The following is a 25,454-nucleotide window of genomic DNA, read 5'->3' as shown; positions in this document are numbered from 1 at the left end:
CTTCTTGGACAACAGAAATATTCAATTTATCACCTCCTATGGGCGGCGCCTAGGGAAGCTAGTTCATCGGTAGAAATGGGCAAATTTTCCCGTTGTCTCCCCTCACCTTCCCAACGCCCAGGAAAATGGAGCTTCCTTCCACCTTCAATACAGGAAGCCCTGATTTCTGTTTTTCCTTAGAACATGCAGCCTGAACTTCAGGCTCTCAATGACACTGGGAAGGACTTGCTCAGACAATTAGATGGAAGGCAATATTTCTCTGCACATTTTAATAGATCTGTATTTCTAATGCTTCCGCTTTGCCCTTTCTCTGCCTTTCACTATCACTAGCAAATCCTCAGAGGCTTCTTGGCAATGTCCATAATTCAGCTGGTCTTCATCCAATTTTATTCTACCTTAGAGAGTAAATACTAGCGATTGTGGTCACTCTACTCACAGTGTACGCATCCTTTTACATCAGAGGGCAAACTCAGTTTCACCATGTTAGTCATAAACTGAAATATTCTTAGTGCACGCTTTTTTTAGTATTGAAAAATGTCATTAAAAATTGTTTTTAAAAACAGCTTGATTTCATGGGACTTTTTAAAACTCTGACTTCCTAACAGCATCTACAAGTAGGTAGACTGGTCACCAGTAGAACACGCAAATAACATTACATTCTTTTTTGGATTTATTTTAGGAAATGCTAGAGGACAAGGTGAGTTGTACAGTACAAAGTATGTAGACTCAGAAGAAAATGAAGTTATAGGATTCCCCGACAACATCTGAGATACTTTTTATCACTGTGCTCAGCAGATATGAGGGCCCCACAGGTGAAAGTCCAAAACAAGCCAAAAAAAAAAAAATCAGACTCTAATGGAGAATTCTCCACTAAAAAAAAAAAAAAAAAAAAAGAAAAGAAAAGAAAAAATGTCATTAAAAATTGTTTTTAAAAACAGCTTGATTTCATGGGACATTGTTTTTAAAACTCTGACTTCCTAACAGCATCTACAAGTAGGTAGACTGGTCACCAGTAGAACACGCAAATAACATTACATTCTTTTTTGGATTTATTTTAGGAAATGTTAGAGGACAAGGTGAGTTGTACAGTACAAAGTATGTAGACTCAGAAGAAAATGAAGTTATAGGATTCCCCGACAACATCTGAGATACTTTTTATCACTGTGCTCAGCAGATATGAGGGCCCCACAGGTGAAAGTCCAAAACAAGCCAAAAAAAAAAAAATCAGACTCTAATGGAAGTTCATTATGTATTATCATGCGATAGCTAAACCCAGCGCACATTCTTATCTAATAAACTGAAGAATCCTTTGCATGAGATATTCACTTTGTTCAACCCATCTGTGTAAGTATTGTAAAAGAGTATAGATTTCTAACATTCTCTTCTCTTTAACATAGATAAAACAACTTCTAGAAGAAGAAGTAAATTGTCTTCTAGACTGCACTCTACTGGATTGATGAAGCCAGAATAACAGAGCATGTTCTTCAGTGATCATCAAGAAAATGAAATTCCTCAGGTTAAATCTTGCTAACCAATCAATCTGCTAACACTCACACCCCCATCTTTCAACAACAGCTTGTCTCCCTGGAAGACATCTGCTTTTACGATGTTAAGAGACATTCTGTTGAAAATCAAACCCTATTTGTAAACCCTGTTTTTATTTCTCCCACTCCAATTTTACCTTTCTGCTTTCAAAAGACAAAGACACATTTTTGATTTCTTGGGATTTTGTATGATCTCCATTTCAGCCTTAGAGTCACTATCCTTTTACACAACTTATGATTAAAATGTTTGCTGGAATTTGAAGGAAACCAAAGTCCTGGGTGAGTAACCAAGGCTTCCTGTATGTCAGAGAACCTGCACCCCTTCTCCCATCGCACTGTTAGTGCTCCAGGAAAGAAGACAGTAGTGACATCAAGTGACCTACATCAGACCCCTTTCCTCCCTCCTTCCCTCCCTCCACACTGTGTGCTACCAGCTTCCTTACCAGCACATCCTTACTTGCTCCATCCTCTTGGACCTTACAGAAAAGAACTGCTGCCACCAAAATAGTGTGTTTAAGTACCACTGTGAGAACACCTGGGAGAGTCACCTTAGCCACCCTCAGGACCAGCTTTGTGGGTGTGCAACTTGTGTAATCACACAGGGCCCCACATTCTGAAGGGCCCCAACTTGATGTCATGCTCGGGTGTCACTGTCTTCAAATTCTTAATTTTTAAAGAGGGTGACTTGCGTTCATATTGCTCTGGACCCTACAAAATTTGCAACTAACTGTGGCCACACTTGTCATCTGAAATCAGACATGGGCCCTTCTCCCTCTCAGGATCAGTCTGGCATCTAAAACTTCTCTCTCTGAAGCAAGTTCCAATGCCTCAGCAGGCTGCCCTTTTCTTTTTAGTGCCACCACTGCATTCTTTATTCCTTGGGCTTGTCACCCCCTAAACTCGCTGCAGAATTATCTTAATACATGGTTTCTCTGCTTGTTAGTGGACACCAATGATATAACTTCTCATTTGATAGTCTTATAGATAATCACTAAGATGAAACAGAATAAACATGGAGATGTCATAACGTTACTAACAAAGCCAATAGCAGACCATTTAAACTGCAGTCCCCCTGTTTTGTTACTAGGGGTGGAGAGAAAGAAATCCACCCACATCAGGCCCTACAGTGAAGCAGGAAAGAAGAGAAACTCCGTGGGTAACTGGCTTTTCTGCAGCCTAGCTGACTAGATGACATCCAGTTGTGTGGGCCCCTACTTCCCAGGAAGAGAACCCTTCAAGCATTTTCTCAGAGGGCAAGACTCCATGAAGACTGAGGAGCAATCAAGTTAGAAGATGGGGCCCTCTGTGAGACCTGGGGTGCCCCTGCAAGACACCTCCTAGTATTATTAGACCCATTTTGAAGAGAAATCGGATGCCTAAAAAGGTGAACTTTGCAAAGGTCACATCGCTAATAACACAACGTGCTGCTGCACTCTTTCACATGCTAGGTTCTTGGTGCAGTCCTGTTTTGCCTCCCTAGTACTCCCCCTAAAGAGTCTTTAAGCTGCTGTGTAAATCAGTGGGTGCGATACAAACAAGGGGCTCTACTCCCCAGCCATTGTCACCAGTGGCTTTAAGTCCCAAATGTAAATGCGTACTTTGGGGAAGAGGAGGAGGCATAGCCACTTCTACTGCATGGGGAGCCAGCCTGTGGGCAGGGTTGGGGTGACAGATCTGCCCCATGGGATGGGGGACAGGTAGAGGTACACTCTCTCTATTTCCCAAGAGAAGGTCCTTCTAGGGAATAGGGGCTTTCGAGAAGAGGACAGGAGTGTGAAGTCACAGCACAGGAGAAGCTAAACAACAGGACTAGGGACATTGCAGCAGTGCGAGATTGCCAAGGAGAGAGAAGTGATTTTCAACAGCTGCCATGGACTCAAAAGCATGAAGTAAGGAAGATTGCTAAATTTAATTTTTAGGAAGCCTTCTGTGTAGAATGCTGCACAAAACACCTCTACAACCCTTCTAAAGAAACTTATGGTTTAAAAAACACAAAGATATTATTCTTCCAGTTTCCTGAAGTTAGATGCTGTTTCCTTAATGCAATATCAACATATACTGGGCCACATGAGACCTGGGGATTTATTTAAGTTACAAAGAGAACAAATCAGCACTTTATCACAATTTCTACTTCTTTGGAAATAACTAGAAGCCTCTCTAGTATGATTCATCCGACCCATGAGTTCTGCCACTAAACATAACTCCAGTAGACACTGGATACTTTCTAGTCGAAAGAAATCTTTAAGCAAACAAAAGACCAGAAATTAGACATTAGAGTTTTAAAAACGAATTTCAGGAGTAAAGGAAAACTCCAGCAAAACAATCTGCTACCTGAAGAGCAGAAAATAAACCATAGGTACAATGACTAGATGTATTCCTTCTAAAGTGTCAAAAAAATAAGGTTTGATTATGGGAACTCAGCAGGGAAGTAGATTTCCCCAATAGTGTATTCCAGATGAACATTTTACACCCTGGAGGACCCTGGGAGCCTGTGCATATATTCAGAGATAATTAGTCATCATTTAGTGGACCATTATGCCAATTTTTCACCTTAGTGAAGTCTCAGGTTGAGACCATTAAATTATATTTGCTCTTTGGAGACTGACTCCCTGATTTACAAAGCAGAGTAATGAAATAGTGATACTCACATCATATCAGGAGATGAAATTAAGGAGGCTATTTTCACCTTAGCAGGAAATAATTCACCTACTAAACAACCTTGAAAAAAAAATGCTAAAATGTCAGAAGTAAAAATCCTGATGTCAAGTTAACTCCCGAGTTGCTGAAAAGATTATGAACTTTGTTAACTGAAATAGGTTTTCTAGATTCTTTAAATGAAGCCATGCCCTAAAAGAGACTGGCTCTAGGAATGCAAGGAAAGGGGGACTTTTGTTCCTCCAACCATCACTCCAGTGAAAGCCAATTCTCAAGTAGCTGAGGAACTCCCAAACCTTTTACCCTGATCTTTCCTAAGAGGATTGGTAATAGTGTGTTGTCTTGGGATGTTCAGGATCCTAAAGAGCCCCAGTGCTCGTTTTTTCGATTTTTTTAATTGAGGTAAAATTCACATAAAAGAATAAATAATTAACTATTTTAGTGTACAGTTCAGTGGCCTTTAGAACATTCACAACATTGTGCAATCATGTCTATCTAGTTTCAAGACACATTCAACACTGTAAAAAGAAATCCTATACCCATTAGGTAGTCACCCCCCATCCCCCCTCCTCCCAGCCCCTAGCAGCCACTAGTCTGCCTTCTGTCTCTATGGATTTACCTATTCTCAGGGTGTCATATAAACAGAATGACATAATATGTGCCCCGCTGTCTGTGTTTTTTTTCTATTTAGCATAATATTTGAGGTGCAACCACATTACCGTCTATCATTCTTTTTCAAGGCTGAATACTATTCCATAGTATGGCTAGACCACATTTATTTCTCCCTTATCAGTTGATAGACACTTGGGTTGTTTCCACTTTTTGGCTATTATAAATACTGATGTGATGAACTCAGCACTCATTATTAAGTTATTCCTGTAAATTGCTTTAAAATCCTTAGCAATTTTCACACAATACCTCATTTGACCCTCTAATAATATCCTCCCTACTTACCTCTTAGGATTATTTCTCAAACACAGAAGATACAAGTTTCGAAGATATAATACCAAGTCACGCATTTACTAAAGGGTAAAACACAGGTCTTTTGACTCTTAGCAGAGAGCTCTATACCTCACACGTGAAGACTTTTAATCCTTCTTCACTCTCTTATTTTCATCTGGGACCAATTTTCCTTGGGTAGGTAAGGCCATGTAAATTGATTTCATGCTCCAGATTCCACGATCCAAACTCCATTCAAACTGTGGGTAGACTTTAAGCTCCTCGAGAGTCGGGATTACGGTTTTATTTACCTTTACAGTCAAGTCTAATAGCATCTATCTAGCATAGAGTTGGCACACAAAAAAAGGGGGGGTAAGGGAGGGGAGGACAGGGAATGGAACAGAGAAAAGGAGGAAAGGACACATACTAGACAGACACACACTGCCAAGGTGAGGAGAAAACTGTGCTTTTATACACAATGAGAACATGAGTCTAGGGAGCCTTGAGGAAAGTCTGGAGCGCAGGTAAAAATCCACAGTGAAAAGCACCGTGGTCAGATCCCCAATCAGCAAAGATGCTGCCATGACACTAGGCCTTTTGTTCTTCCCCGTTTTGAAACGATTTCACTACCTAAAAACAGAAAGCAATATGAAAACTAAAAACAAAAACTGCTTCCTAAAGGGCATTAGTTCCATTATCCTACCACCAAGGTTATACTATCCAGTATATATCCTGGATGCAGAGAATAAGCCTATTCTCTGCATCCAGGAGAAATTATGTGGCTGAGTACATTGTTCTTCTATCTAGGTCAGCCCTGGATGTATTTATAATCCCACACAAAATAAGTATAGAGTTTCTAGGATACTGGACCAGGTACTGGAGGATGGGTTCCAAAACTGCACCCCCTTGAATCATAAAATCTCGGAATTCAGATTCCCAGTCTTTTCCCTAATACAGTACACATAAAAAATGATTTTCCTACAGCATATTGGGTAAGTGGAGAGCTGCTCACAGCTGGAAGGAGTGGTCCTGGGCCTACTAGCTGAGAGGGATAGGAAACTTAACACAGAAGCAAACAAAACCCAACTAATAATAATCAGCAACTAATTGAAGGTTATTACCCTGTGTCATGCAGGGTCTCAGCTCCTGTTCTCCGCACAAGAACACAGGATATCGTAAGACCAAAAAGGAACACCAACAGAGCCATAGATAGGGGAGTCATACCACTATATTCTCACTGGAGGCTGGGTTGGAGACACAGGAAGCAGGAGCCACACAATCCACAATCTGCCATCTGCTTCTCTGCCAACCAACCAATCATGCCAACAACAGCCACCGCAGTTATATCAGTGGCTAATGGCTAACCGGTAACAGCTGACGGCCATCTAGTACTCTAGCCAGCACCTTTCCACGTGAGGCCGAGAGCCTGGAAACTGCTCTCTGGGACTTTGTCCCCACACCCTATAGAAATAATTTAGTGCTTAAAATTTCTTGTTTCCTATTAGAAACTTTACATTAATATTAATCATATAACCCTCACAATGACTACTTAAATACATAGTTTTCTCATTTTTTAGGTAAGAAGACTGAAGCTGAATGTAATCAAGTGATTTATCCAGCTAATAAGTAGCAGATCCATCGCTCTAAACCAAGTCTCCCAATTAAATCTAATTGTTCATGGCACAATTTGTTGCCAAACTTGGGTATTCATCAAAATCAGAGAAGCTTGTTAACATTCAGATTCCCAAGGGTGGAATCCTGGAATCTGTGTTTCTGATAAGCCCCCGGGTACAGCCCATCTTGGCAGCCACAGCCACCTTCAGGAATAACTGCTGAGCTGACATTCCACCACAGTCCTCCAGAGAGCTTGAAGTTGGCCAAGTGTTCACAGTTGCCCATTATTTATCCACTGAGTGGCCTGACCAAATCTTAGTCAGGCCTCTCTTCTCCCCTCAGGCCCTGAACTTGGACTTGCCCAAGCCTGAGCAAGTACTAAAACGTAGAAGATCTACCTAAACAGCTCATGCCAGGGAGAGCAAGAAACATTTCCCTTCAAACCACACCATCCTGCTGTCTGCCCTCACTCACTTGCCTGATTCCCCCTCAAACCTTCCTGCTAGTCTTGCCTCCCCTTCCTTATAAAAGGAAAGCCTTTTCCTATTTGGTTTTCAGATGCTGAGTGTTCTCCCTACTGCAATCAACTTTTTGAATCCAGTTTCTCCTTACCTAAGTCCAGATATGTTTTCATTTGACAAAGTCCTCAGCCACTACCTGCGCCTCAGGCTTCTCCACAGACGAAAGGATTTGGCAACCACATTTTGGGTTCTTTTGTGTATGCAGCAAACTGGATGGGGAACTGGACCTTATCAAAGGCTGGTATGTGTTTGCTGTAGCTCACTGTGGACTTTTCTGTTCTCAGCTTCAGGACTTCCATTCCTGGCATTTGAACATCAGACCTGTGGGGACCCTAAGACCGAAAGGCTTTCTAGTTTTCCAGTTTTTCTCAAAACTCATAGAAGGTAAAAGTGTCTGCCATGAAATATTTCTGTCCAGAGATGTTTTGCACAGTTGTCAAAGCCCCTTTTGTCAAAGCGATCTTGAAAACTTTTCCTCCAAGCAGCTGCCTCCCTTGGCTTTTGTGACTACAAGGTTGAGACGCATAAACTATGACTAAGCAGAATGTAAACAGTCCCAGCCTGCCTCCCTCTATGTCCCAGCTGAATACTTGGGCAGAGTTCTACAAAGTCAAGGCCAGGAAATCACTCAGGCTCTTAAGGTGCAGAATTAATAAGAGACTGCCAGAGAATGAAATTAAGAGACCGTTTCTCTAAATGCAAAATCCCTTCCCATCAGAATTAGAAAGCATGAAGCTGTTTCTAGAATAATGCTTACAATGATTTCATTTGATCATTGTTTCTATTAATTACACAATTATGGCTTATTACACAATTCTGTGACACTGCCAACTTTGTCGTTCAAGCAAAAGAAATAAATTCTTATTTATTCATTCTTTAAAATGATGACTATCACCAGAAATGCTGTGGTGCTACCAGAACAATTCTGAAGAAACTTGGTGGTACAGCATTCTAAGTAGATAACGCTTTGTCTTTCCTACTCCCCTAAGAGACTCAGAAAAATAAATGAGGCGGCCTTCATAAGCAGCAGCATGTAGGAAAGAAAAACCTGGAGTGGAAACACCAGCGTTTAAAATCCCAGCTCACCACCTAAGACAAGTGTGGTGTTAGGCAAGTCATTTAACTATTTCAAGTCTCAGGTTCTTGATCTATAAAAGTGGCACAAATAACATACAACCCAGCCTACCTCATTTGGTTGAGAAAACAAGGCAACTCGAAAGCGCTTTAAAACAGTAAAGTGTTTTAGAAAAGCAAAACAATAAACAAATGTAAAGTGCTACCATTAGAACCCTCAAATCATCCCTGCATGATCTCTATGTACCCTTTCTTTTACTTCTCCAGAGAAAGGAAAACAATTCTTACCTTTGTGGTATATCCCGAAGTCTTCATGAATGCTTTTGTCAAAAAAAAAATGACTGTTCAGTGAATGTTAACAAATATTAAATGTATGCAAATCTTTCCAAGAAAAATCTCAGATAATATGTATTATAAATTTAAGTCAACAGGACTCCCCTTGTCTAAAGCCTCATTTGAACTCTTTTGGGTATTGAACAATTTACATAATTCAGTAGAACTGGTTGTATACATAAAGGCACAGGTTTTTCTTTCTAATCTACCAGAAAATTGCAATGTTTTTTCCAAATAAGTCTTTTATCATAATGTCTCAAATAGCTTCTATTTCTCTGTTGAAACTATAATGGAGAATTACTGCACTGCTACTATTTTATAGAGAAGGAAACAGGGGCACAAAACAAATAATTCAGTCAAAAAAAAGCTTTTCAGTATCTGTTATGTTTCTCTAGTTCTGGGCCCCGAAAAGAAATTAAAAGTCAAGTCTGTGCCTTCTGTGAATTTACCTTGTGTGGTGGGGGGTCTCCGTAGCCTGGAGTCGAAGGGAAGACCTAGAAGGCTGGAGTTCAGAACTGAGGTTTCAAAAACACTGTGTCGCCAGAAATTTAAACAGAGCCAAGACCCAGTGTACCTGGGCCCTTTCGCACCAAATCACACTAGTGCGCAAAGCGCGGCCTTGGGGCCAGCAGCACAAACAGCAGAGCCTCTAGAACCGCACGTCCTCTGGGTCCATCCCCGACCTACTAAATAGGAAACTCTGGGGGTGGGGCTCAATGATCAGGGTGGGGCCCAGCGATCAGCTTTCACAAGCCTTCCAGGTGATTCTCATGCTCTGATGTTTGAGCACCTCTGCTTACTTCGCGGTAGAGTAGAAAAATCATGGCATCTCTGGTTTTATGATGTTCCTAGTGCCTGAAGTGGTCCTGCGTTCAGTACAAGTTCCCTTCATTTGCCACTTTTTATAATTTGTATAAGAAAAAAATTAAAGTCATGTGTTTTATAAAAAGTAATAATAATAAAGTAAGTACTACAGGACAAATAGAAGACACCTGTGATCCCACAACCCACAAACAACCACTTAAGACCACTGCGTACTACAAGTCTGGGGCTGTGTGTCATCCAGAATACAACGTGAGTTATATAACATGGCAGTCTTGACCACTATTCATGTTTTTGTGAATATCTTCTAAATATATCCTCCAAATAGAAATGACAGTGCATAGCATTGTAGAGCCTTTTTTCACTAAAAAATATAATCATGAATACTTTGTCTTTAATATTTTTAATCAACTATGTTATTTTTAACAGCAGCAGTGACTCTTTTAATGGATTTGCCATAATATAAGAAATCCTACATTGTTTGATAATTTGCTTATTTATAATGTGGAACCCTTACAAATATTACAACAAACAAGTTGCAGCTATTTCTATGGTTATTGCCTTGCCATATAGGCTAAGCAGAGAGGTTGAGAATCAGGTTAGCTCTTTGCGGTGTTATAATTCAATTCTTCCCAGTAGCAAGTACTAACCTCTAGATTTTGAAATCTTCCTGAGCTCCCTATTGATGCTTGCTTAATTAAATATGTTAGGCCTTATCTATCTTTACCAATCAAGAAGCATCTAGTTCAACAAAGAACCAATAAGAAAACACATGCTGCCGTGTTAAAGAGAATTGAGGTCCTATGGCAGTTCTATTTTTAATTTTTCAAGGACTTTCCATATTTTTTCCATAGCAGCTGCACCATTTTGTATTTTCACTAACAGTGCACAAGGGTTCCAATTTTTCCACCTCCTTGCTCATACCTGTTATCCAGCAATCACACTTCTGGCTATGTATCCAAAAAACTAACAGCAGGGTCTAGAAGAGATATTTGCACATCCACGTTTGTAGCAGCCTTATTCACAACAGCCAGGAGGTGGAAGGAACCCAAATGTCCACCAACAGATGAATGGATAAATAAAATATGTTCTATACATAGAATGAATTATTCAACCTTAAAAAAGAAAGGAAATCCTGTCACCTGGATGAACCTTGAGGAGAATATGCTAAGTGAAATAAGCCAGTCACAAAAAGACAAATACTGTATGATTCCACTTATATAAAGTATATAAATTAGTCAAATTCATAGAAACAAAGTAAAATGGTGGTTTCCAGGGGCTGGAAGGAGGTTGGGGCGGGGAAGGAAGTTGTTTAATCAGTATAGGTAAAATTTTGCTAAGTGGGTAAATCCCAAGTTAATTGTTCTTACTGCAATAAAAATTAAAATAATAATAAATAGAGATTCTCAACCTCAGTAATAATCAAAGCAATGCAAGGCAGTGAAAAAGAAAAAGACAGAGAGGGGACTGAAATACTAATACCAAAGTGATTTTTTTTTTCCCCCAGAGAAAGCCTGACAATTCAGCATTAACAGTGATTGCCCACATGCTTCCTAGAATCAGGACTGGCCCCCACAGCTTTGCAGAAAGCTAATTAGCCAAGTTGAGCCCTGTCAGCTGAAGCACAAAGGAGAATTTCCCACCTTCCTGATGCTCTTTGGTCACTGAAGTTCAGCTATTTTCCAGTGTCTGAACTCCTTCAGTGGCCCCTGTTTTTCTTTCCACCTGTGACTACATAGACCTTCAATCAACTTGCATCTTGTAGAAGCAATGCCACCAGGGGACGGATGGTGTTCCTGGGCACATAGCAAGGGTAGAGATATAGTACAGCTTCCAAGGAGCAGGGTTCGTAATGGAAGCCATGACAGCCATTCATCACCCTGGAGAGCCGTGATTACTAGCATTGGGCCTGGAAAATCCACACTTCACAACAGCACAGCCGGGCTCCTCACTGGAGCACGGTAGTCATTTGGCTGAAAGCTGCAGAGCCAGTTCCAATACACCAGCTGGGGGAAGGAAATGAATCACACAATCAAATCGAACATGCTCACCTCTCTGGTTGTCACACATCTATGTGCGGGCTGGTCCCTGGATCCCCATCATGTCCACCTGGGGCCGTTATCCAGATTGCATGGGCTGGAGGGAACGTGGGTTTCTGCTTCTTCCAGATTATCACTTGATCTGTTCCTATTTTTTTCCAGTTATGGCAGGTGCTATAATACAGAGTGAAGCAACACACTCTGGGCAAAAAGGTGGCCAAGCACCAGGTGGAGGCAGAAATCACCACGGCCTGGTCCCTCCTTCTCTGCCTCAGTGTCTTCACCTGTAAACTGGGGAGAATAGCAGCTGGCCTCATCGCTCTTGTATGTGGGCTATTAGGCTGGGCCAGCAATTCCTATCATTTATGAACCTCCCCTGTGCTCCACTACCACCTTTTGTCTTTAGGGGCAAGTCCTGAGATAATGGAGAGTTCATTATGTCAGAATTTAGAAACATATATGGGCCTTGTTTTGCCCACTTGAAATGGTCTCTTCCCACCACTCGCTCCTTTTCCACCAGTTTCAGTGCTATTTACCCTTAGTCATTCTACCAAGTCATTTCAAACCCCACCCCACCCCACCGCAAGTTCTGACCACCCAGTCAACAGTGGGTTCTCCCTTCCCTAGTCTCCCATAGCACTTGTCCCTTCCACTCCTTTGGGGCTTACACTTGCTTGTGTTATCATTTAATTTTTTGTGTCTATGTCTCATCTCTACCACGAAACTGTAAACTCCTTAAAGTCAGACTTTATGAAGTAGACTCCTGGGATGCCCTCCAATGCCTCCCATCATGGAATTTATCCTAAGAAGATTATCACAGGAACATATGATTGGTTAGAAGCAACCAATATGTCAACAATAACCACTCCAAAAGTTTATTTGCTCCCAGTAGAGCCTGAAAGCACAGTGATTGTCTGTCGTTCCCTCACTTGTTCACTGTCACCTGTTTCCTAATTCTCTAGATCCCGGGACCCAATCCCCTGGGAAAGACTGTTCTCTTCTCCAGTCCTCTGAAAACTCTGGAGATTGCTAGACTGGGTGAGGGCAGTAGCGTAGCCTTCGTTTGGCAAAATTACAAGCTGCCTCCAGAAACAATCACAACTTTCTCAAAAGTTCTCAAAAGCAACAAAACACGGTTCCAGGGGGAGTTCTGAAGTGAACTGAGTAAAAATGGTGGAATTCCTGAAGAATGGGGAGTCACTGACCAGGAAGCAGGCCGGGCAGTGACCAAACGGACACTCATGTAAATGGCACCTGGGTGGGTCCAGATGGGGTGGACTTCAGTGCCTGTCTCTTCACTGATGCTTGAGCTTTATTTAAGAAAACACAAAACCTTTTGTTCTTCAATCAGAGATCATATTTAAAATGCAAATACCCCCAGTGTTTAACATTATGGTGCGAATGGCTTGTCAAACCCTTTACCTAAAGCAGGCGTTGATAGTGGAACAATGAGAGGAGACTCACTGAATGCAGGAAAAGCATAGAAAAGGAGAAAAAGTCTCCCTTTTGGGTCAAAAATAGATTTCATCCCCTTTTTTAGCCCTGATCACATCTGCTCTAGAATAATAATAAATCAACAGAATCAAAACTAGCAATTTACTCTTGTAGAGTGGGGCTGTCATCTACAAAATACCTTCATCTAAATTGCCTAATTTGTCTCCCAGAACAATCCTGTGAAGTAGACATAGTTCCCACTTGGTTGCTAAAGAAAACAAGTCTCATGGAAGTACAGTTAGTGAATAACAGAATCAAATCTCAACACTTTGTCATAGGTCCACTTACTCAGCAAATAATTATGAAGGGCCTATTCTAGGCTAGACTTATGCCAGCTTCCAGGGATAAAATGATGGGCAAAATCTACACAAACTGTCTTTATGGGCCTTGGAGCTAATTAAGGAGACACGTGCTAATCAACTAATGTAGAAATAAACGTAGCATTGCAGCTGTGATACGAGGAATGGAGGTGATAACAAGAAGAACTGACCTAGACAGGGAAGCTGGAGCTGAAGGGAGAATTCAGAGGGACAGACAGGGAGAGAGTTTTCCAGACAGAGGGAGCTCACCCAAGCAAGAGCCAGCATGAGCATTACAGAAACTCTAAGAAGGCCAGCATGGCAGTAGGCAGAGACTGAGGGTGTGGAGGATGTGGATAGGGTCTGAGGAGGTAGGTAGGAGCTAGATCATGCAGGGTCCAGTTTGCAATGACATGGGCTTCTGCTAAGTCCATTGTTTTTCTGCTAAGAACAATCGATGCTGCTAAAACGTTTTAAGCAGGGGGATGATTCTGAGAAGCATCCATGGCTGAAAAACATTTTCATGGACAATGACATCATGTTCCCATCTCACAAACATTTCAAATCCACTGAACATCTACAGCCCTGCCACTTGCCACAGGTGTACAGATCAGAGGGCTTTGCACCTGACACAAGGCTATTATCCTTTTTTCCATCATCAAGCTTCTCTAGAGAGCCTCCCATGTAAGGTTTTGTGCTGGGCACCACTACAAACAATGGTGTCTCAGACTCAGACTCTGCTTTAGGACAGCAGCATGTGGACAAAGAGCTATAGAACAAGGTGGAGAGTAATGACTGCCTCTTTATAAAAGGAAAGGAAATAATGACTGGCTTTCCTCAAGGTTCTGGACGTTTGGGCTCCATTGTTTGCTGACATTTGCAGGGAAGTCAGAGGAATGCTGATTCATTCTGTTTTACGCAATCTCTTTTTACTTTTTCAACATATGCAAGCTTTGTTCCTGTATCTTTGCAATTCAAAATTTGACTCTGAGTCAAGTTTCTGTTCAGTGATTTTGCTGATAATATACAGAGTTCTCAATCACCCTATTTTAATCTTTTTGAACTCAAAAAGTTTTCTTTAGATTTAAATATATTGCTAGTTATTCCTTCTATTTGGAATGTTCTGATACATCCTTAGGAACGTATAAAATGATTGAGTTGGTTCACTATTCTCTATTCTCCACTGCACATATAAATAAATGCGTGTGTATTTATACATACATCTATACATATACACATATATGTACCCAGATACATACACATATGTATGGATGTATACACAAGTATATATCATCTGATATATATACGTATATGTATAGAATATCATCTTCTCTTTCATCTTTATTGTCTTTGTCTTTTTCCTCTGAATGCTGACAGAGCTACTCTGTCTTCTCCATCACTGATTTTATGTTCAGTAATATCCATTCTTCTTATTACTGACTCTGACAAGAACTGAAATTCTACTTCAGTTTTAATTTTTTCATCCTTTCTCATCCCACCAGTTGCTCTAATTACATCTCTGGTCGTTCTCTCCTTCTAGTTTTCCACTTTTGTTTCTTAGATACCATGTCCTCTAGCCTTTTGTTGAGGCAGCTAAATCATTAAATTTTTCCATGTGGTCCTTATAGTAAATAATTTTAATAAGCCTGCTCTTCCTCTGAATTTTCACGATGATGTATCTTCTCACTTATTTTGCAGAAAGTTCTGTCTCACAGGAAACATTCTAATTGCTTACTTTATTTTATTTGTATTAAAACTCAAATCAAGAGCTATCTATCCAGGCCTGCCTTTGCCAAGAGACAAAAAGTTTAGAGGATCCTTGACCCAATTCTTTGTTCCATTTAGTCCTTATTTAAAATCCCTTCTCAAATCCATAGATTGCTGTGCACATTTTGGACCAATTTCCAGCCTTGAATAGACTTTCCTGAAAAGCAGGTCTGCCAGGCTTCTGTGACACCTCCCCTGATTCTGATTGGTTACTTCTCTGGTGTGTTGAATGGAGGAAGTTTCTAAAAACCTCTCTCTGTGCCTGCTTTCAGACCATTACTTGTGGTGTCAGCACCAGTGAGGACCTGGCAAGTCCCCCAACAACCACTTCCTGCCCACTGGAGGTCCCAATTTCTGAATGGAGGTGTTACCGTGAAAGTGATAGAGGAGATTATACTGTGGTATCCTTAAATTATTAATACTTTAACCATGCAATAACAGAGACGAATGTGCAGTTTTCTAGTTGATACAAACCTTGTATTGCACATACAGGTAGCCCGCATGGAATGGGCAGAAAAGGGTACCTTCTACCTACTCCTAGGATGGCAGTCTAAGTTCATTTCTAAGCACAGGTGGGCTGTGGGTTGTTTTTCAACCCAGACCTTCAGCCACATAATTTATAGAAATTTCTCTCAAATTCTGGCAACAGGTCAACTGTCATGGGGAAAAGTATTCCCCATATCTCTAAGTGTTTTTAGAGCACTTTATACAGAAACTGAGAGAGGCTATTCAGGGACTATTTAAACCCCACTCAATACATGTGTTTTGTTTTGTTTTTGTAATAGAGGCTTCCTCTCCTTAGTGTCAGTTCTCAACTGCAAGAATTCTCTCCAAAGCTAAGAAGATGGTGGGAAAGGGAATATGAGGACTGGAAAAATTCAGCCCACTCCTCCTGGGTCTGCACATTCCCATCTATTGAATAGAGAACCTATAATGCAAGTATATGGACTTTAACCCTTTGGTGTTTATCTTGCCTGCCCTGGACAAAGTGTTTCTGAAGCATCAGACTACAATTCATGCCTATGAACTTAGTGGTGATCAAACCCAAAATAAAAACAAATATAAATGTGAAGGTTCAACTAGGAGCTATGCTCTCTAGACGCCAAGTCTAGCTCTGTTCCCACCCAGCTCTATGACTTTGGGAAAATTCCTTTACACCTTGGGTTCACTCATTCATTTAAAATGTTGCTGCTCTAAATTAGTGGTTCTCAACTTGGAGAGATGTGACAGATAGAAGTGTACCATACACATGATGAGTGTGGAGGCAGATAAAGGACTGAGAACCCCTAAATCTCTGCCCAAAGTGGCATCCAGGTCTAAAATCCTATGGTTTTATGAAAACTGTATTTGACAAATGAGAAATAGAGTTCTGGATGATATTTAGTCATATGTCCTGAAGGACCATAACTTCCCTAACGTGCCAGGAAATTCTCTTGCCAAGATTTCTGGAAAGGCTTAGCCCAAGATTACTTCAGGGTTGGTGTGTGCTTTCCGAAGAGGTCAGGTTCCTTAGGTTTCCAAACCAGCTTGGTGGATTCAAACAATGACAGATGATAAATGTAAAACCCATTAAAGCAAACCAGGCATAAAGTAGTTTCGGCGAATGAATATTACACAAAACAGAGAGTTGTATCTTATTTTTTTCTTTTTTTCCAGTTGGGTGGGGAAGGGGAGAGAAAACTTCGCTTGCATTTCAACATGAAAAAAGGAAATGGCACCCTCTAGTGGTGCCTTTACTGTGTATTCTACTTCTACAAGTCACACACGGCCCCCTCACAGGGTTGTATTAATATATTTCATAGACTATAATAATGTGAATGGCATTCGCTAGGGTATATACTGTTCATCCTAGATAACCATACACAGCAACTCTTTTACATACACATGTGAACATATGTATGGACATGTCCAACATATACATACATACACATATCCATATATATATACACTCAATGTATACACACACATACCAAGCACATATACACACAAGTACATACAACAAATACACTCATACATAAACATTAATGCATACATACAAATATAAGCACTTGCATCATACAGAGCATGTACAATATATGTATATCTAACATATATACATACACATACCTACTACATATATACATCCACACATGTGCACACATACACATACATTCAAACATATACATTCACAATAAGCCTGTATATGCATACCCATGTATGTACTACAAACACATATATACAAAGTTATGTATCTGCACATATATATACATATACGCTGAATCCATGATAAATTATAATTAATCAATAAGAACAATAGTAATTTTATTGAGCACTTACTATGTGCCAAGCACGTTTCTAAATGATTTACATGTATTAACTCATTTAAATCTGAAAAAACTCAATGGCATAGGTCTTATTTTTATCCCCATTTTACATAGGAATAAACAGTAGCAAAGGAACGTTCAGTAACTTGCCTGTGGTCACAGAGCAACTAAAGATTGGAACTGTGATTTGAATAGGGTCCATATTTGCAGCTATACAAAACAAATGCTAATCAATTAGGTCTAAGGCATGAGAAAGCATTTCTGTGTGTAAGAAAATGGTGTGTGATTATGTCTGTAAGGCAATAAAGTTGGATTTCAATAGCCTCTCACTAAACCCTTTTGAAATGTTTTATTCCTTTCCTGATGCCTTCTCTAAGTATCCATGTCCCCCCCGCTTACCATTACCACCCGAATCCCTCCATCCTACAAACACATACACACTCACTCGTTTTGGCAGTGTTTCAGAGCTTTACCTTATATATCCACATGTGTATTTATTTATAAATACATCTAATATTTATTGAGTGCCTGCTATATAGAAGATGCTTTTCACATATTTTATATTATTTAATTCTCATAGCATCCCTGAAAGGTGTTTAGTATCATTCCCCTTTTATAAGAAAGTAAAGCGTAGAGAGAAGGAAAGTTACTCAACTAGTAAATAGCAGAGCAGTTGTAAAAAACAGGCATTCTGGTTCCAAATCTCACACTCTCTTCACTGTATCACCCAGCTTCCCTCTTTTCACCCCATAAAAATTCCTACCATTCCCCTGCACTGATCACAGCAGTTGTGAAGGATGGATGTGAAGGATGGATCTAGTGAGCCATAAAATTGAAAGATTTTTGAAATACAACTGCTGGATTCTGTTGCAAGCAATGAAAATCCTGTGGCCATGTTGAGGAGAAAGAAGTTTAATACAGGTGATTGGGTACTTACAAAATTATCGGAAGTCCTAAAGGAGCAAGGTCCCAGCTGGGCCTGACTCCAAAACACCACTGTGAAATTGTCCCACCAGCAGAACTTCTACCTCTGCCACAGTCAGGAATCTGGAATCAGAAAGATGCTGTTCCAGCTGCTGGCTCCCAATCCGACTGTGCCAGCTGTGATCCGGGAATCGGGAGGTCCCGTTTGAATGGCTGGCCCTAGAGCAAGGCCATGTCTGCTGGACCCCGATGAGCAAGAGAGATGCCTATTGCCACACCACTATTCTCCTTTCCCAACTGATTTCTGAATTTAAGTTTCCTTTAAGTGCGCCCAATTTGTGGAATCCAAATCATACCTACATCCTTACTGCAAGGAAGTCTGGGAAAGAAAGCTCACCGTTTTCCAGCCTGTGCTACATACAAGCCACACAAGGAAGACTGAAGCAAGTATGAAGACACCCGATCTGTAGTTCCCACCCCATCATTTTTAACAGAAAGGAAGTGAATGTCTAAAAGTGTGTTACATCTAAGTAAGGGGGCCTCTCAGTCACCCAGCAAATAGCTCCATAGAACAAACCACCTACTCTGTCCACTGGTGAAAGTCAATTCTTTGTGATGAAGAACCAGCTTTGTCCTTGGAACTTTTAAACATTCCGCTTATGACAAGGGGGACTTCAAATACTGCTATCCACGAAAGCTATCGCGAGAGCAGGGGTTTATGGGCTTGCCTACTCCTGGTCTCAAACTTTGAGAGTGTCTTTCCCAACACTGAGACAAGACAGACGGGTGCCAGCTTGCCCCTCAGAAGGCTAGAAGATGTGAAGCACTTCCCGAGAGCCATCGTTTACTGGTCTCTCACCACTAGGATCCAGCCCAACACTTGGCATTTCTGTTCTGCACATGGAGGATTTGGCAGGGGGAAACCATCCCAATCCAAACCAGGCAAACTGAAACACTTTCCTCTCCCAATTCTCAAGCCAAAATAAAGTGTTGCAATGACTCCCTTCTTTCAAAATCACCTTTATTTTAATCAGTCTGTGTTTGCCTGACTTCATGTCATATGGGCTGCAAACCAGATGTGACAAGTCAAAGCAACTAAACAGTTATTTGAATGAAAGAATAGATTTTTAAAAAGAAAATTAATTTTGAATACTTTCCAGGGACCAGACACTGTTCTAGAATATCTACGTTACTTGATAAATCCTCACATCAAATATATAAAGTAATTACTACTCTCAATTTTGCCACTGGGGAAACTGAGGCTCAGAAATTAAGCAATTTGCCTCAGGAACACAGCTACTATGCTATGGAGCTGGGATTCAGACCTAAATTTCTGATTCCATAGCCTTTGGGGCTCCCATTATATGGATATTTCTCAGCCCTTTTAAGCCACATCCCACCCCAAAAACTGCCAAATATCCTTTTAGTAGCTTATGTTATGAAAATAATAGGCATTCTTTTCATTCTCCTAATAGGAGTTATAACATTTTATTTTTAAATATGGAATTACTATATCATCATATTTACTCTACTCTTTCAAACTATACATGCATCCCATCTCCTCCAAGGGTTATAATGGTACAGTTTTCCTCACCAATGCTACTCTGTCATAACATATTACAATAACTTCGACCAATGAAAAATAACTGAAAAGGAAGGCAATTTCCAAACAAAGTAAAGAGTCACCTTAGACTCTTATAAAAACAGTCACCCATTTCAAGATATCCCAACTTGAAATTTGGATCCCTTGGGAGTTGGTGTCTTCATTTATACATTAGTGATATTCCACGTACTTTTAAAGAGTTGTGAAGATGAGTTCTAAGGTATTTTGCCATGAAAAATGCATTCTAAGTTGAAAGACTATGCAAAGGAAGCTGAAGTGTTTTTTCTGGATAATAAGACATCTGTAACTAAATTGATCCTTATAATTTGACTAAACCAATACTCATATTAAAAAGCAGTTGCTTTCTTCCTTAGGTAGATGTGAGCATAATACGCTGAAAGAAATCTGTCTGAGACTTCTAAATTTCTAGAGAATGTAGAATTTTATTGTGTGTTGTTGTGTTTGTTTTTTAACATTGGACCCAGGAAATATGCCCTAGTGAAACAAAAGCTGGCTTTTAAAGCTGCTTTATTATTTTAACTTCAACTGGATTAGAGCCTCTTCTTCACCTTCCCATTACTGACTGGATTGGCTGTCTTTCTCACCTCTTTCTTTGGGATTTTATTTGCAAGTGTATTTTTGTGTTGAAGTTGTTTTTCTTTCTCTTCCTCTCCTCTATCCCTTCCTGTCCAGAGGTTTTATGGTGACTTTGCTCCCAGATCAGAATTAAGAGTATTAATGGATAAGAGTTACGACCTACCAGTAGAGTGATATTAGGAATATGGCAGACATCCATCTAGAGAGCAGCTTTGGGTCTGAATCACTTTCTAGGCATTGGTCTTAAAAGCTTCAGCCCAAGGCATTGGTTAGCAGCAGGGTTGTTGTTTTTCCCCCAGCTTCCTTTAACAAGAAGTAGAAGTCCCACCATGGCCCTGGTTTCAAATTTTCACCTAACTCTGTTTCCCTATCTTGCAAGGAACAATTTTTATACCATCAGGCCCAGAGGAACCAAATTTCAGCCACCAAGCACGATTCCACTCAGTCGGTGGCTTCAACCTGACCACCGCTTGGTCTTTCTGATTCAGACAATGTCCATGAGATGTTTACTCTGTTTCTTCGTACGTGAAAGATTTTAATTTTCTCTTTGTAAATACATCATCCTTCACTGAGAAAAAAGGGGGAGTGCATTGAACACACAGAACCCCTTTTATCAAAAAGTCTTTCTGCAGTTCTCATAGTACATTATTACAGAGTCAGTCCTGAGGATTTAAGTTCCCATGATGCCGGCTAGAGAAATGTTTCTCTCAGGAGTTTGAACATACTCTCAATTATTGATACTCTCAATTATTCTATGAGGAAGTAAGCATCGACCTAATTCAACAAATGTGGAATATCACTGAAGGATCCAGTGGAGATAATTTCTGGGTTTCTGCCTGAGGACTCAAAATTCTAAGAATTAAGAACATGACACCTGGCTCTACCACCACTCTCTCCAAATCTATAACAGACATCACCAATTAATCATGCTCTTCTCCTTCCCGCCTTAGACATAAATTAGCCTCAGAATACGTACCTCTCAACACAGCAGGGCAACCCACTCCAGGCAGTTGAACAAAATCTATTTTCCACGTCTGGCTCAAGACAATAAAAGCAAGCATGTGGCCAAAACAAGAGTCACATGTACAAGAATTCATTATAACAAATTTTAGTTCCATTGACTAAGATGTGCTAGCATTCTGACAATTATAATGCTGACAACTATAAACTAATATAAAGCGTACCTAATGAGAATAGTCAAAGGTAGAATGAGTTGCCTTTGATCATTTGTTTGTTTTACTTCACAGCCTAAGTAAACCTGATTAAAATCTACCCCGGTGTGGGAAAAAAAATACCAACTTTTAAAAGTTAAACAAGTCAGTATCTTTGCAATAAATTCTTTTCCTTCTGGGGTGATATTTTTTCTCTAGGCACAACAATCTCAGCCCAGGGACTCAATACTGTTTAATTTCTTTTGTTCTAAAAACTCTCCTTGCAATATTTGCCCTATCCCTTATGGAGTATTCATTACCCAGAATATTCAGGCTCATATTAGCAGTTTCCATCGTCAACCAGTGGGATTTCTGAAAATGATGGCAGCATTTCAAATCAGTGTGCAGTCCTTTACTGATACTCACTGGTAACTCAGTGTCACTCAACATTTGGTCTGCAGCTTCCTGGCTTTGGAGCTATACTTTCTGAAGATTCCATTATTTTATAGCTATTTTCATCAACTCTACCGTTTTATTACATGAGTCACACAAAAAATCTCCATTCATTTCCTTTCTGAGACAACTTTTAAAAGCATTGTAATAGAATAAACTTGAAAATCTTGCGTTGCCTCTTGTTTTAAAATGTTTTTATACCATAAACTAAGCAAGAATTTTGGAATTATGTCTTCCTGGCTAGAGATGTGAAATATAACACACCGAGACAGAAATACTTGGGAGTGCTGAGCGTCTGGTTTTGCTCTCACCGGGGTTCCGGGTCTTGCCCGCTATCAAATTGCCCATGTATTTATATAGTGTAATAATACCTTAGAGGAAGTATCTTTAACTTTAGGAGTTTACGAAGGCAAAAGGAATCATCAGGATTATTGAATTCAAATTTCAGTAAACATTATAAGAAACGTACTCTGTATGCTGATACATAGCAATACGTAGCAATGTAGACAGCGTAGTAACTGGTGATAAACTTTGACTGTCACGGCTCAGGGAAGAGTTATGGTGGTCTTCATTCCACCTCCGTGTGGCTCTCCATCATTGTACAGTTCCTCAGTGGTCTTATTTAAGAATCTTTGCTCCTCTCACAAATCATTTGTAGGCTCCTATTGTTGACCTTGGGAGACTGCAAAAGGCTGCAGCAGCTCCCCCTCGGCTCCTATGTCCAGAGCCTGGTGTCTGCCTGCATAGTAGCTTCACTGAAATTCTGAGATGCATCTCAGCACTGTGACATTGGAGAAGAAGTAGAAGCATTGTCTTCTGCTAGTGATGTAGCCACAAATGGATTCCACATTTGCATTGTTCTGTGATATTGGCTGTGCAACATCAATACATCCTCTCCAACCACCTCATACAAGTTAGGAATATCCAGGGCATTAGTACTGAAGTATCCGCAGGCCCAGTCAGTGGACCACAGGTATCCTTTGACAATCACAGGGAACGATCAGAAGCAACAGATCTGTTTTCTGACCTTCCTGACCTAGAATATCTTCAATAGCAGAGCAGAATCTCAGCTACAAAAATGAGCTAAATAGTCTCAGTACCAATGTAAGTATTTTCATAGCCCTCTCTCACTACAAGGGATGTGCAGCCACACGAAATGGAGATTCACTGACTCAAATAGTAGAAATGGAAACAGATAACATAGTTGGACTTTTTTCTCTTTCAGTTCTACTTTTTTCATGAATCTGACTCTCTCACCATAGTAATGTCTTCCTTCTTTGAACTCCTGCTGCATTTAATCGCTACCATCCATTTTCCCCTAGCTCTACACTGAATTGTATACTCTGCCACTGGTCCATGCCTTAGTCTTGACTCTGCAATCTCTTTGAGAATGAGTACTCCCTGATACACAGGAGTCGCTCTCTGCATCTATCCTATATCCATGCACATATCACATGCTCAATAAACACTATTGTTTGATAGCAGAGCTCTCAGGATTCACTACAGGCATAATTCACCAGGATCTCCTTTGTTATATCAGCCTTCCCAAAATAAAAGGTAACATGCCACAAAACCAAACTCTCTCAAGCAGAGCCACTGGCAAGCATTTCTTCTTGAAATGGAGTAGATATAGGATGGAAGTCACCAACAGGCTGTGCCCCTGATGCCACGACTAGTTAAGACCTGGTCTGCCGCTGTCATTCCAGTTAGTACTAGTATAAGGGCAAAGCAGCTCTGCACGATGCCAGTGTCAGAATGGATATCACATCATCATTGCCAATCTCCCCATGAAAATGCCAACATCTTGCATCACCCTTGCATTCGCCCAAGTTAGCCCAGGAACCTTAATCAGGAGCTTGCATCATGGTGGCAGAGCACCCACTGCTCTGCTTTGGGGTGAAGAAAAGTTGACTTTAGATAATTTTCTCTCTTTCACAAATTATTTTACAAGTTCTTACAAAGCAATGAGTCATGGGGGCAATGGTGATAAAGCCACTATTAGACCTGTGTCCCTAACAGAGAGGCAAAGAGACCTCTGTGGCCTGCTGTGCCAATGAAGCATGAAATGAAAGTCTATTCATTTTTTCCAATATAACCCTAAAGCAAAAATAAGCTAATTGCTAGTTCTAAGCCCCATACCTAGTGTGATTACTCTATAGGATACTCTCCTCAATGAATTTATAGCTCTTTCTATCTATAGCAATACCCTTCAACTATCCAAGTAACATCTATTTAAAATTAAAACATGACACAGACTCCAACACAACAATTATACTTTGATTTATCTATTCAGCCTGTAGATAATGCCTGGTATACATCTAAAGTCACTCACCAATTCTATACAATAATTCTGCAGCCCCAAAAATGTATGGTCCACAGATACAGAATGACATTATTCATTTGACAAGTAATGGCCAAAACTGAGGATTGTCTTGAGTTGCTAGGTTATTCATTTAAACGTAAACTGTATAAGAAAAAGGATCTCATTTGTGTTGTTCAGTTTTATCCCGAGGGCCTGGAACAGTGAGTGTTATACAGTAGACATTACTTAGACAATTGTTAAATGTTACCTGAATTCATGTAATTTAATTTCATTTTTCCGGTATCCATGCTTTCTTTCTCCAATTAGATTGTATGTTATAGAGATAAGGGGCCATTTTATTCACTGCAGGCTTCAACATATCCAGCACTGTGAAGTAGTCGCTCCTTAAATATATGAGCATTTCCCAAATTGTATTCCACAACAAAATTTTCTGGGTGACATAACAAGAGTATAGGGTGAATAAAGTGTTCAGTGGCCAAATAAATTTGCAATATGATTATCATGAAGATTCATAATGCACGTTAGCGTACTAAAGGGCTTGAGAAGCCTTGCAATGAAGAAACCCAGTTTTCTTTGTGCAACCAATTTTTCTCAAATTTGAGCATAATACTGCCCTTTTTTGTGGCATGTCCATTAATCCTTTGTAGAGCAATATCCCACGTTGTTCTTCACTTCCAGTTTGAAAACGTACTCCTTCACATCTATGTTCTTGGAAATTCTGCTTCAAATGTACAGCACTTGGGAGCTAACAACTTATCAATGTGTAGGACTTTAATAAAACCATCATATGTCAGACCACAGCAGAGTTAAAATGACAGCAACAGAAGTGAGGGGAAAGGAGGGAGGGGGAGGAGAGAGAGAGAGAGAGAGAAAGAGAGAGAGAGAGAGACAGAGAGAAGCGGGATGAGGAGATACAAGCAGGCAGCAAGATACAAATTGAAGTTCAGAAGAGATGCTAGGGATGCAGACAAAATTTTTGGAATTGTTGGCTCAATGAGA

The sequence above is a fragment of the Rhinolophus sinicus genome, linkage group LG05 (assembly GCF_036562045.2).
Source record: "Rhinolophus sinicus isolate RSC01 linkage group LG05, ASM3656204v1, whole genome shotgun sequence".
Classification (NCBI taxonomy): Eukaryota; Metazoa; Chordata; class Mammalia; order Chiroptera; family Rhinolophidae; genus Rhinolophus; species Rhinolophus sinicus.
This window is presented reverse-complemented; position numbering follows the sequence as displayed.